Source organism: Rhinoderma darwinii, chromosome 2 (assembly GCF_050947455.1).
Source record: "Rhinoderma darwinii isolate aRhiDar2 chromosome 2, aRhiDar2.hap1, whole genome shotgun sequence".
Taxonomy (NCBI): Eukaryota; Metazoa; Chordata; class Amphibia; order Anura; family Rhinodermatidae; genus Rhinoderma; species Rhinoderma darwinii.
In genome coordinates this window covers 15,948,349-15,963,123 of record NC_134688.1, presented here as the reverse complement: position 1 = coordinate 15,963,123, position 14,775 = coordinate 15,948,349, and the positions used below count along the sequence as shown (strand labels likewise).

The window sequence follows — 14,775 nt, the reverse complement described above, 5'->3', positions numbered from 1 at the left end:
TGATGAGGTAGGGTAGAGTCCTTATGTCTGAAGTTGGGGGCTAGAGGTCATCATAGATGGCCTCTGGGTGAAGTCAGTCCTCATGATGCAAGGCCAAAGGAAATGGAAAATGTCCCTATTCTGGCCTCCTGTGATTACTTGTGGGAAAGTAGAAGCCTAACTGATATCCATATAGACCAGAAAGATGTCATAGGCTCCTATAGGGTGGGAAGGACACGTTCATGAATTCCGCCATTGGTATCTACAGAGGTAAAAATTTGCTTGTTGGTATCTCAAATGAAATGAGTCTTTGTAAAGAAAAGGCAATTTTCCATGATGGGAAAAGGGCAAGAAGGGTCAAAAAGAGATGTGATGATCCTGTGTGATCCTAAGGGTTAGGAATTGAAGGGTGTCCAATTCTTCTTGTAGTGTGGCATCAGCCCGGTCAACCCAAGAAATCTGGCTCAATTGCAATCATCCTAGACCCAGAAGGGGGTGGGATTTATAAAAATATGCCCCAAAGTGGGCATTTCTTGGGAGGTATGTTAATTGCCTGGCTACTAAAGCTCCTAACTATTTTTGTATTAGGGTTTTCTTGCACTAACCTGCTTGGGAGCGTGTTGGGAAGTAGAATTAGTTGTCAGGCTGAGAATGATATCATGTGGATGGGCGAGGTCTATTAAATTTACACCAAGGGAAAAACATCTCGGCCTTTTGGCTAAGATCAAGTGTAGTATCTCTTCTTATCACTGGTCAAAAGACCATTGTGCAGAATGGATCTACACACGGTGGTAGGTCGTAAGTTCTTGATGTATGCCGGGGCTTTAACCCCTTCCCGACATTCCACATTTGACGTATCCATACGCCAAAGTTCGGTAGGGGAAGTATGGAACGGGCTCATGTAGTGAACTCGCTCCATACGATGCCGGTGTCGGCTGTTTGTTACAGCCAACACTTCAGAGTACCGCTCGTTTAACTCATTGAATGCTGCAGTCAATAGCGACCGCAGAATTTAAATCGTTAGAACGAGGGGGTCGACAGCTCTAACAGCTCATCGCGTCCCCCGCAACGCAATCGCGGGGAGGCGAAGGATGCTATGGCTGCCTGGGGGCCTAATGAAGGCCCCCAGGTCTGCCATCTTTGTGCTCCTATTAAGCTCTGCCTCCGGCCTGTCAGAATCACGATATACTGCAATACATTAGTATTGCAGTATATTGTGCAAGCGATCTGACAATCGCTGGTTGAAGTCCCCTAGGGGGGGGGACGACTAATAAAAAAAGTAAAAATGCGTTAAATAAAGTTATTTTTTTATGTAAAACAAATTTGTAAAATTAAAAGTTAAAAAAAACCCCCGTTTCCCATTTCCCCCTAGAGCATAGTAAAAAAAACAACAAAAAAATATAATTGGTATCGCCGCGTCCATAAAAGTCTGAACTATTACAATATATCATTATTTAACCCGGACGGTGAACGCCGTAAAAAAAAATAAAAAAATTGTAAACGCCAGAATCTCTATTTTTTTGGTCACCTCATCTCCCACAAAAAATGAAATAAAAAGTGATAAAAATGTCGCATGTACACCAAATTGGTATTATTAAAACCTACAGCTTATCCCGCAAATCATAAGCCCTCATACCACTTAATCGACGGAAAGATAAAAAAGTTGTGGCTTTCGGAATTTGGCGACACAAAATACATTTTATTTTTTACACTTAGGTTTTTACTTGTAAAAGTAGTAAAATATAGAAAAAACTATATATATTTGGTATCGTCGTAATCGTATTGACCCGCAGAATAAAGTGAACATGTTGTTTAAATTGCACAGTGAATTCCGTAAAAACGGCACAAAAAAAACCATGGAGGAATCGCTGTTTTTTTAATTTTCTACCCCACAAATTTTTTTTTTCTCGTTTCCTAGTACATTATATGGCTAAATAAATGGTACTACGAAAACCTACAACTCGTCCTGCAAAAATCAAGCCCTCATAGGACTATATCGACGGAAAAATAAAAAAGTTATGGCTTTTGGAAGGTGGGGAGGAAAAAACGAAAATCTGAAAAAGGGCTGCGGCGGGAAAAGGTTAAGGTGCACCAAACGGTTGACCAGTGGCTACCGGATAGAAGCTAGAAGCCGGTAGTTTGGAAAGCTGCAGATATGCCCCTGTTGCGGTGCCCGGGTGGGGGGGGGGGGCAGTAATCACTAGCGAGGCACGCCTTTTACCTTTACTCTTTTGAGCGCACGCACCCTTATTTGCTCGGCTTCTGGCCTGCAAACATCGAGGAATTTTTATAAATCTCCATTTGTATGACGCGGCATACATACATATTTATTACATTTTTGTTCCAGTTGTGTATTCGCTCCTCCACGTTTGTGTCACAGAATTCTTCGGGGTGAGGTGCCCTTAATGATGTCACTTCTGGTGATCTAGTGGAGGGAAGGATGGTTAGCAGGTTCCTCACCCCACTGCAACCCTCGCTCCCCCTTCTGGGTAAGCCAAAACTTTTGACTTACAGCTCCTGGTGGATTTGGGGGCCCAGGCAATAGCCAGGAGCAAGACGGGTTCTACCTGAGCTCTGGTGAGGGGAGACCATTGATTCCTGACCTTTGCAGGACCTACTGGTCCGGAGGGTTGGGGAACACGTTTATGGGGGGCCCTTCTCCTTTCGAAGAGGGCTTGATGTGGTCTACATTCTTGAAGGCTTTTTTTGTGGCTCTCTGCACGTTTTTAGTAACACTTGGGTGATAAAAAGCACAATCTCTGGCTCCCCCCCAAAAAAAAGAGACTCAAATCGCGATAAGCGACCATCACATGGAAAACTCTGTGTAGTCCTGGCCTAGGTTTACCCATGAACTGTCAAACTGAAGCTGTTGAGACCTGGTACAGCAGTGTTGTGGGCCAGTTATAGGTTAGAGGTATAAAACCATTCCTTAGAAAGTCCATTTGGTCAAATTTTTGACGTTTTGGAATTTTTTTGTTCCTTTAGTTCTCCAAAAATTCACAAAAATGCCATATATCCTTTCTATCAATGCCTGGTACTTCTGTAATAGAACTCCAATTACTTTTCCTCGCTATCAGCTCAAGCGGAGTCGGGCGCCGTAAGAAAACATGGTACGTTTAATCCTCAGGAAGTGCCACGGCTTCAGCAGAACAAGTGTCCCATGCTTCAAGAACCTCGCTGCTCGCTTCACAAGACAAACACAGTTACCAGCAAATCCACTAATTGGAGAGCATTTTCTCCTAAGATAAAGGGACGTCACTGTTTCAAAGAGAATTAATCCCCATTTATTCTCTTGACAAGCGGTCTTCGCTGCTTACACGTAATAATCACTTCTGTCCGTCCTTCCATAATCCCAGATACTGCAGCACAGAGTCAGACATCTTCCTATATGGGTAAAAGCTATAGATGGGCAGATAGATAGATGGAATAGAATGCCAGAATGTAAGTGAAGACTGACACAGGAAAAGCAGTGGGAGAGACAGAGCAGAATTTTTGATTCCTATGCCAGTCAGGATTGTGTAAGACTGGGTGGAAACCCCTTTGGGAATGTAAAGGCTGCTCTTCTGCTGCTGCGAACGTCCTGCACCGTTTACTTTTAATGTGCGACCACCCACTTTTCTCCATTTTCCACCTCATGCACGGTCATGTGCAGTTCTGTCCAGGGGCGGACACAGGCAACGGGGGCCCCTGTGCAGGACCAGTATATGGGCCCCTTGCTCTGCGAAAGCTCATGCTAAACAACCCCCCCCCCCCCATTTATATTTCTCCAATAATCCTCCAGTCCTTGTGACCTATGAAATTCCTTGGCTCAGTCCCGTTCATGCAATATAATAGACAGGAGGAAGCGGTTTTTAAGCCCCTTTACCTATTGGGCCCCTGTGCAACTGCACATATCGCACTTGTGTTTTGTCCACCCCAGGTTTTGTCCTCACTAACATCATCACCCCATACATGGCCAGGTCACTGCCCCCCAAAAGATCACCACATTCAACTCCTTAAATATTCTGTGCTGCAGGGATTACCCTGCTCCCTTCATTATCTCTCTGTTTGTCACTTTCTTCTATTCTCCTCATCACATCATGACACTGCCCCTGCCACATGCAGCCCTGTCCTCACTAACCATCACATAAGAGGAAGGTCACTGCCCCCCACAAAATCAGCACACTCCACTCCTGAAATACTCTGCAGTGCGGTGGGACCCGGCTCCTTCACTGCTTCATCTGTGACCTACCATTGTCTCTATTCCCCAACCTCAAATCATTACACTTCCCCTGTCCCCTTTTACATCACCATATAAGTGGACAGGCCACTGCCCCCCCCCCCCAAGATCAGAACACTGACTCCTGAAATACTCTGTACTGCTGTGGGAACCCGGTTAATTTTTTTAGTCTGTGACCTTTTAGTTGTCTCTATTCTCCTCCTCACATCATTACTCTTCCATATGAGTGGACAGGTCACAGTCTTGCAGATGATCAGCACACTCATCTCCAGAAATACATTGTGCTGCTGTGGATACTATGTAACTCTCCATCTGTGCTATCCCTCTTGTCTTCATCCATCTACTCACATCATGACACTTCCATATAAGTGGATAGCTCACTGCTAACCACATAATCAGCAAACTCCTCGCCTTAAATACTCTGTGCTACTGGGAACACTATGTAACTTACTGCCTGTGCCATCCCACTTGTCTCCATCCCTCCCCTTACATCATGACACTTCCATATAAGTCGACCAGTCACTGCTAACCACATAATCAGCACACTCCTCTCCTGAAATACTCTGCATTGCTGGGGACACTATGAAACTCTCTGTCTGTGCCATTACACTTGTCTCCATCCCGGTCCTCACATCATGACACTGCCCTGTCACATGTAGTCCTGTGCTCACTAATATCATCACATACGTGAACAGGTCACTGCCTCTCACAAGATCAACACACTCTTCCCCTGCTGCGTCATCATTCTCACGATCTGGCCTATCATTGCCGGCCAACAGCGACCTCTTACAGTAGCAATTGGCTGTAGCGATCACATGACATGACCTCAGTTTGAACGGCACGGCTGTCTGTGTGATGGCGGGCAGTAGCGGGGTGGGGGGGGGGGAAACAAGAATTTGATGTATGTTGCAATAGGGTGGGGCAGCTTTATAGGGATTTTGAGGAGCAACAACTCCGACACAGTGCTGTGTACAGATGGAGGTCTCTGGTTGGGTGGTTAACCCGAGGGCTGGACATTGACTTACAGGATAGTCACTTATAGGTGGCGCTAGAGAGAAAGTTTTCTTCACTTTGGAGGACAGCCCTTTTGTATACTTCCCCTTTAAGGCCACATTTAAACTAATCAATATAATTCGGGGTTCCTAAATACAGAACATGGAGGAGAAACTTCCAACAAAAAATGCAAGATAATAAATCTCCCATCATAGGTTTTGGCTCAGATAAAATAATAGTTCAGTTAATGTGACCGCAGGCGTTTAATCAGGATTCTTGATGTTCAGATCCGGCTGTCGTCAGACATTTCACAGATAAATATCAGCACGTTCTATCAAAATAACATCATTAGATAAGAAATTCCATCAGACATTGATTTCTGTCTATCTGAAATATTCCACACGTCACCATGTGAGATCAAACGTCTTCCCATCGCACAGGATTTACTATCACCAGCGCTCGTTTCTTTGATTTCTTTAACTCATTTTAGAACCCCTTAACCTCATGTGTCTCTAACGACTGCTCATGTATATACAGTCTATTGTTCCCTGTTATCAGCCATTTTAGGAAATCTCATATACACTATATGGAGAAAAGTATTGGTCCCTCTTAATCATTGAATTCAGTCCCATCCCCCCGGTGTATAACATCCAGCACTCGCCCTGCAGTCACTTTACAGACATTAGTGATAGGACGGGTCGTTGTAAAGAGATCACTGAACTCCAGCGCGGTCCTGTAATAGGACGTCATCGGTATAACAAGTCAGTTCCAGAAATGTCTTCCCTCCCAGATATTCCACCATCACCTCTCAGTGATATTATTGTAAAGTGAAAGGAACCGCCGCAACTCAGCCACGGAGTGCAGACCACGTAAAGTTACAGCGCGGGGGGCCGAGTGCTGAGGAGCAAGTGCAGAAAAGCCACCAACGCTCCACTGATCCAATAACTGCAGAGTACAGACCTCCTCTGGTATTAACATCCGCACAAAAACTGTGCCCGGGATCTTCATGACATGGGGGCTGAGCAGCTGCATGCCAGTCTTACATCACCAAGCACAATGCCAAGCGTCAGATGGAGGGGTGTAAAGCCGCCGCCACTGGACTCTGGAGCAGCGGAAACGTGATCTGTGGAGTGACGCTTCTCTATCTGGCGTCTGATGATGAGTCTGGGTCTGGTGAATACCAGGAGAACGTTACCCGCCTGACTGCATTGTGCCAACTGTAATGTTTGGTGGAGATGGGGTAATGGTATGGGGTTATTTTTCAGTTCCAGTGAAGGGAAATCTTAGTTCTTCAGCACACAAGACATTGTGGACAATTGTAGCTTCCAACTTTGTGGGAACAGTTTGGGGTTCGGTCTTTTCTCTTCCCTCATGACTGCGCCCCAGTGCACAAGGTCCATAAAGACACGGCTGGTTGGCTGGCTGGTTGGTTGGGGGAGTTTAGGTGGAAGAACATGACTGGCCGCACAGAGTCCTGACCTCAACCCCCATCCAACACCTCCGGGATGAACTAGAAGGGAGATTACGAGCCAGGTCCCCCCCCCCCCCCCCGCCTACATCAGTGTCTGACCTCACAAATGATCTTCTGGTTGAATGGGAAAAAAATTCCCACAGACCCCAAAATCTTGTAGAGATCCTTTCCAGAAGAGTGGAAGATGTTTTACTGCAAAGGGGAAACCAACTCCATATTTATGTCTATGGATTTCGAATGTCATAAAAGCTCCTGTAGGTGGAATGTGGAGGTATCCCAAAACTTTGTCCATATTGTGTACCTACAGTAGAGATGAGTGAATTGATGCTACACAAGTCAAATTAGTTGCAAATCTCCCAAAAGTTTTGGATTCAGAGACATCCGAAACTTTTGTGGCGCACGAATTGCGGGAAAATGGCATCCGTCGGCATTCGCAGGCTGCCATTAATAGGCCCTGTTTACATTACATTTGTGATGTACATTTAGCTTGTATGCCAGGAAAGCTCCTGATGTACATGCTAAACTTGTCCATAGGGTTATCTCCGCCTGGGGAACCTCCAGTGATAACTCTCCAGATATGGACAGTGACGTCATTAGAGCGTCCCCGCATAAGCACTACATGTAGGCCCGTGACCGATGCCATATAGTGGCATTCAGAAAGTGGAAGTTGGATGTCAGCATATCCTTAAAAGTATTTCTTCCCTGCTTGAATAAATACTCTTAAGGATATACTGACATCCACTTTTTACTTTCTGGAGAATATTTGATGATGGATTGAGACTGATCCATCTGGGACGGACTTTGCATTGTTATGGAGGGGATTACTGTGCTGCTTCCAAACCCATTTTATTGTTTTTGTTTTTTTTGCAATATTGTGGCATCGGTCCCCTAGGCTCCCATTGTAAAAAAAAAGAAAGTATACGTTAAATATATTACTTTTTTTACTGGATTCCGTAGTATTGAATAACATAGTCCACTCCGCTTCTTCATACCTTTCTTTTGTGGTCTACTGACATATACCGGCCCAACAGAGGCCAAAAGGGCACGCTTTTTTCTTCTGTTGGGCTAATGGGTTTTTTAGGGCACTTGCGATTTGCAACAAATTTATTTGGATATAAACGGACGGACGATTCTATAGAATTAGACCTGAAACAAATTTTGGGAAATTCGCTCATCTCTAATCTCCAGTGCTTACAACCTTTGTTCCATTGGTTGTAACAGATTGAGGGTTTGCTTAAAATTATTATAATGATGATTTTAAACAGTGCTCACATAATACTTCTATACAGTGCCCATATAATACTTCTACACAGTGCGCATATAATATTTCTATACAGTGTCTACATAATACTTCTACATAATGCCCATATAATATTTCTATACAGTGTCTATATAATAATTCTATACAGTGTCGACATAATATTTCTGTACATTGACCCAAAATACTTCTATACGATATCTACATAATACTTCTATACATTGCCCATATAATACTGCTATACAGTGCTCCCAAAATACTTATATACAGTATCTACATAACACTTCTATACAGTGCCCATATTATACTTCTATACAGTATCTACATCATACTTCTATACAGTGCCCATATAATACTTCTACACAGTGCCCATATAATATTTCTATACCGTGTCTACATAATAATTCTATACAGTGTCGACATAATACTTCTGTACATTGACCCAAAATACTTCTATACAGTATCTACATAATACTTCTATAAAGTGCTTATATAATACTTATATACAGTATCTACATAACACTTCTATACAGTGCCCATATTATACTTCTATACAGTATCTACATAATACTTCTATACAATATCTACATAATACTTCTATACAGTGCCCATATTATACTTCTATACAGTATCTACATACTTCTATACAGTGCTTATATAATACTTCTATACAGTATCTGCATTATACTTCTATACAGTGCTTATATAATACTTGTAATGACAGGGTAGAGAGACAGATAGGTGAGCCCTAATCTATCCACCACTCAGTCCCTGCCTACTTGCAACGACCCGTCCTAAGCGACGGGGTACAACTGGGCGACGGTCCCTACGCTCAGTAAGTGCAAGACAGACAAAACAGACAGGGGTACACAGAAGCAAGGGAAACAGGGCAGCTGCCCACGGAGACACCGTGAGCAAAAAGGGTGGTGAACGAACCGAGTCAAACCAGGAGAGAGCGAGGTACAAAACGCTGAGCAGGAGAGTGGTCAGAAAGCCAAGGTCAATAACAAGCAGAGGATGAGTAGTACAAGCAGCAGCAGCAGCAGCCAGGAAACAAGCAGAGCAGAATCACAGGCAAAGGAGGAACAGGAAAGGCAGATATAAATAGACAGTGGGCGGGAACTAGCTCCGTCTGGCCAGGCTGTGATAGGCTCTCCCACTCCTAAGCCTGCCATCCTGAGTGGTGGAAGATGGAGTCAGTCTCACAGACATAGGAGCAGGTGCAGACTGATTGCCCACGGGCGTCGACACAGAAGCTGTGTCTGGCAAATCCTTTACAGTACCCCCCTTTTATAAGGGGCCACTGGACCCTTTCTAGGTGGACCTGGTTTATTGGGGAAACGAAGGTGGAACCTCCTGAGTAATACCCCAGCATGAACATCCGGGGCGGGTACCCAAGTCCTCTCCTCAGGCCTGTATCCTCTCCAATGGACCAGGTACTGGAGGGAGCCTTGCACCATCCTGCTGTCCACAATCTTGGCTACCTCCAATTCTACCCCCTCAGGGGTGAGAACAGGGACCGGAGGTTTCCTCGAGGGAGCCAAGGACGGGGAGCAGCGTTTAAGGAGGGAGGCATGAAAGACGTTGTGCACTCGAAAAGACGGGGGCAACTCCAGTCGGAAGAAGACAAGGTTAAGGACTTCAATGACCTTGTACGGCCCTATAAACCGGGAGCAAATTTCTTAGACGGGACTTTAAGGCACAAATTTCTAGAAGATAGCCACACCAGATCCCCGACCACAAACAAGGGGTTAGCAGAACGTCTTCTATCTGCCTGAGTCTTTTGTATGCTCTGGGACCCCTCTAGGTTCTTCTGAACCTGGGCCCAGACTGTGCACAGTTCCTGATGAACGACATCTACCTCGGGATTGTTGGAACTACCAGGTGAAACGGAGGAGAACCGTGGATTAAACCCAAAATTACAGAAAAAGGGGGAGACCCCTGACGAGTTACTGACCCGGTTATTAAGGGAAAATTCGGCGAGGGGAATGAATGAGACCCAATCATATTGACAGTCAGAGATAAAACACCTTAAATATTGTTCTAGAGACTGATTAGTCCTCTCGGTTTGGCCATTAGTTTCAGGATGGAAAGCCGAGGAGAAGGACAGATCAATCTCCAACTTTTTACAGAAGGCTCTCCAAAACAATGAAACAAATTGTACCCCTCTGTCAGAAACAATATTGACAGGAACCCCATGGAGACGCAGGATGTGTTTGATAAACAAGGTAGCTAACGTCTTAGCATTGGGTAGTTTCTTGAGGGGCACAAAGTGGCACATCTTACTGAAGCGGTCTACTACAACCCACACCACCGACTTGCCTTGAGATGGAGGCAAATCGGTGATAAAATCCATGGAGATATGGGTCCAAGGTCTCTGGGGAATGGGCAAAGAACGTAGTAAGCCCGCTGGTCGGGACCTGGGAGTCTTGGACCTGGCACAAACCTCACAAGCGGCGATGTAGGCTTTAACGTCTTTAAAGGGAATGTGTTGCCAGCAAAACATGTATTTTTTTTTTAGTTAAACAGTTAGTGAGATAAAGCGGCTCATAACCACCCTTAAAGGTCGGATACCGACACAAAAATATACCTGGAGACTCCTGAAGTAGCCACAAAGCAGCAGGGATGGTGAGAGGAAGATCTAAACCGGCTGCCCCGGTTAAACTCACGTCCTTCTATCCCCCGGCGGGAAACTCACAAAATGGCGCCGGCCACACTCTGCAGGAAAACGCTCCGGTCCTAGGAGCTCCTATCCTCTCCCAGGCAGCACAGTGCACAGCAGGCAGTCCAAGTGTGGAAGGAACTTCAAGCACACCAGACAAGCTGTATGCACTGGATTTCAGGTCAGTCTCTCTCCCTCCTAGTCTGCCCAATCTGGGGAAATCTAGGGAAAGCAGCCCGTCTGAGGAATCAGCCATCACCTTATCTAATATGAGGAGTCTATTGTCAGAATTAAGGACATCCATGCAAAACGATTTCCAAACTGCCTTTACCACACTGTCTAAGGACATTAGAGATATTGGTGATCGCACAGCTCATCTTGAAACAAAAATGGATGAATTTTCCTCTGCTTTTAATACTTTAGTGGACGCTCAAAATGAGACAGATGAAGACATGCTAGCAGTAAAATTAAAATTGGCTGACTTGGAAGACCGCTCCAGAAGGAACAACATTCGTTTCCGCGGTATACCGGAATCCATCATGCCAGCGCAGCTCAGAGAGTTCCTGATTGATTATTTTTCTGCTTTAATCCCAGAGGCGGATCAAAGAGATTTGATGATTGATAGAGTACACAGATTGCCAAAACCCAAACATCTACCGCAAACAACGCCAAGAGATGTTCTGGCAAGAGTCCATTTTTATCAAACAAAAGAGGCCATCTTGAAGTCGGCGTTTAAAAATAACGACATCCCTGAGCGGTTTGTGGGCATCTCGTTGTACGCAGATTTATCACCAACCACGATGAATCGCAGAAGAGAATTTGCGCCTTTCACAAAGCATCTACGTGACCAAGAAATTCCCTATAAATGGGGTTACCCGGTCAAGCTCCTCATCACGAAAAATGGAGCCACCCATGTCCTTCACACACCCAAAGAAGCAGCGTCTCTTCTAGCAAAATGGTTTCCCGACTTTCAGCCTCGAGATCATCAAATGATGGCGAAAAAGAAACCACCGGTATTATCCCAGGAATGGACACAGGTTGGATCTCCTAAGAATCCCTGAATTCAATCTGATTGAATATAGAGGAGAATGACCCAGCAAGAATTTTGGACTCCCTGTTGAATCCAGAATAAGGAACTCACGGTGTTGTCTGATATCCTTTTTTTTTCTTTTTGATAATCTTATTGCTGCAGGTTGTACTGTGCCTTTAAATAACCATGTGGGCTAGGAAGGCACTTATGTTACACGTGTTGTGTCTCTTCCCCCCCCCCATGAGGCCAACTACCATTACAAGGAGTTGGCTAGATATATTTGAACATATTTTCATATGTGTTCTCAGGTTTTTATGTTACAAGGTATCACTACTGATTGATAAGAAAAATGCGTTATGTACATATAGTCTTTCTTGTTGGGGAATAACGGAGATGAGCGGTCCTCACTCACATAATATTACTCACGTAGGGGAGATATTTAGAGATCAGGTATGCTACAAGAGTACACAGTATCGATCTTTCTTAGGGTATAATGGTCTTTAAAATATCATCTTTGAATGTGAAGGGCCTTAATAGTCCATTCAAACGCTCGCTTATGTGGAAAGAGTGTAAAATGCTGAAATGTGATGTGTTATGTGCACAAGAGACACACCTCTTGGAGAAAGACATCCACAGGCTTAAAAATGCACAGTTCCCCCATATTTTTTGTACCCCAAACTCACGCAAGAAAAAGGGGACGTTGATTGCTATCAAAAATTCTGTGGCCTTTCAACTTATACAAGTAACTTATGATAAATGTGATAGGTTTGTAATCATACAGTGCCTCATTAACAATGAGAAATACACCTTGGTCTCACTATACGCTCCTAATAAGCATCAAGGCAGATTTCTCAAACGTCTACTTAAACGAATTGAGAATAATAAATTTGGTTCCCTAATACTATGTGGGGACTTCAATAAAGTACTGATTCCTCAATTAGACAAGAGTAGGAGCAAACCAAAAGAAAAAAACACAGATATCTATAACATTTTATTCAGGGGAAATCTCTATGACACATGGAGAACTTGTAATGCCTCAGAAAGAGATTATACTTTCTTCTCTCACCCCCACAAATGCTATTCTAGAATTGACTTTATTATTGCTGACCAATGGTTACTCCAGCGTGTGATCAACCCTAGCATCGGGACAATCACTTGGTCGGACCACGCCCCAGTCTCTATCTCTATTAATGAGCAATATAATCGAGTTCCCACCTCCCCCTGGCGCATAAACAACTCCTTACTAAACAAAGAGGAATACAATGCACAGATAAACAAAGCGTTGACTGACTTTTTCGAAACTAATAAACCGGATGACACGTCCACCTTTAACAACTGGTGTGCACACAAAGCAGTAATCAGAGGTCACCTTATCAAAATTGCGGCAACAGCAAAGAAAATAAGATTAGCTAAAACAGAAGAATTGTTGCTTAAAATTAAGAAATTAGAAGATCTTAATAAAAAGAGAACCACGAGAGGTCTAACAATCGAATTAAAACAATTAAGAACACAACTTCACCAATTGTTATATCACAAGTGTGAATACGCCCTGAGAAGGAGCAGAATGATCTATTACTGGCAGGGTAATAAGGCTGGGAAGATGTTAGCTAACAAATTTAAAAACAAAACATTGAAGGCTAAAATACCCTATATTTTTAAACCATCTGGGGATAAAATCTTAAACCCACAGGGGATAGCTGAAGCCTTTGCTGAATATTATGGTCATTTATACAATTTAAACAAAGATCCTCTCACCAAACAACCTACGCAGCAACTTATAGATGGCTTTCTAGATTCGGTCAATTTACCGTCGATCCCGAGTGATCAAATGACACTCCTTAATGCACAATTCACATTATCAGAGGTACAAAATGTCATTAAACAACTCAAGATTAATAAATCTCCCGGACCAGACGGTCTAACAAACGAATATTATAAACAGTTCTCTCAGATTATAGCCCCTCACCTAGTATCAATGTTCAATCAGGCCACTATTTCAGGTCGTTTTCCTAAAGAAATGCTACAAGCACTAATAATTACCCTCCCGAAACCAGGTAAATCTCCTGACAGACCCGAAAATTTTAGACCAATTTCTTTGCTAAATTGCGATTTGAAAATATATTCAAAAGTGTTGGCCAACAGGCTGGTCGATATCCTTTCTTCTCTAATCAATATTGATCAAGTAGGATTTATTAAAAATAGACAAACGGTAGATGGAACTAGAAGACTAATCAACATCCTTCACTATGCAGAAACGCATAACACCCCTTCTCTGCTCCTATCATTAGATGCAGAGAAGGCCTTTGATAGGATCCATTGGGGTTATCTATGGTCGGTTCTGGATAAAATAGGAATAGTGGGCCCGTTTGGGAAAGCCATTTTAGCTCTATACTCCGGTCCTTCCGCCTCCGTATACTCAGCCGGATTTTTATCCTCACGCTTTGACATTACAAATGGAACTAGACAGGGATGTCCCATGTCCCCTTTAATTTTTGCGCTTTTAATGGAACCTCTGGCTGAGAAAATAAGGTCTTCTAGTTCAATTTCTGGAATCACAATAGGGAAAAAGGAACACCGTATAGGTCTGTTCGCGGATGATGTAATAATAATATGCTCTTCCCCAACCACGTCCCTTCCAGAAATAAGTAAAGTTTTATCAGAATTTAGTAATGCGTCTTACTACAAAATAAACACTTCTAAGTCACAAATTCTGAATATGGGGCTTTCCCAGAAAATGGTAGCACAACTTAAAGCATCATTCCCCTTCAAATGGGTGGAAGACGCCCTGCCTTATCTAGGGGTTAATCTAACATTTCCAGTCTCAAAATTGTTTGACCAAAATTATATTCCTCTCCACAAGAAAATCATTGAGGACCTACATAACTATAAACACCACGGTGTTTCTTGGTTAGGTAGAATAGCTGCCATCAAAATGTTAACTCTTCCTAAGATTCTATACACTTTTAGGAATGTTCCCATATTTGTGACAAACGCTTTCATAAATAAACTGCAATCCATCTTAATGAGATTCGTATGGGGGAAAACCAAATCAAGAGTTAAAGCAGATATTCTTTACAGACCCATGCGTGAGGGGGGATTGGGATGCCCCACTCTATTACAATACTATAGAGCCGCTATATTTGACCAATTAAAATCGTTATGG

At 43.5% G+C, this 14,775-nt stretch overlaps 1 pseudogene; it reads left to right on the top strand.

The window, feature by feature from the left end:
- The first annotated feature begins 677 nt into the window (after window positions 1–677).
- Window positions 678–813, top strand: LOC142747569 (U2 spliceosomal RNA; annotated as a pseudogene).
- The last annotated feature ends 13,962 nt before the right edge of the window (window positions 814–14,775 follow it).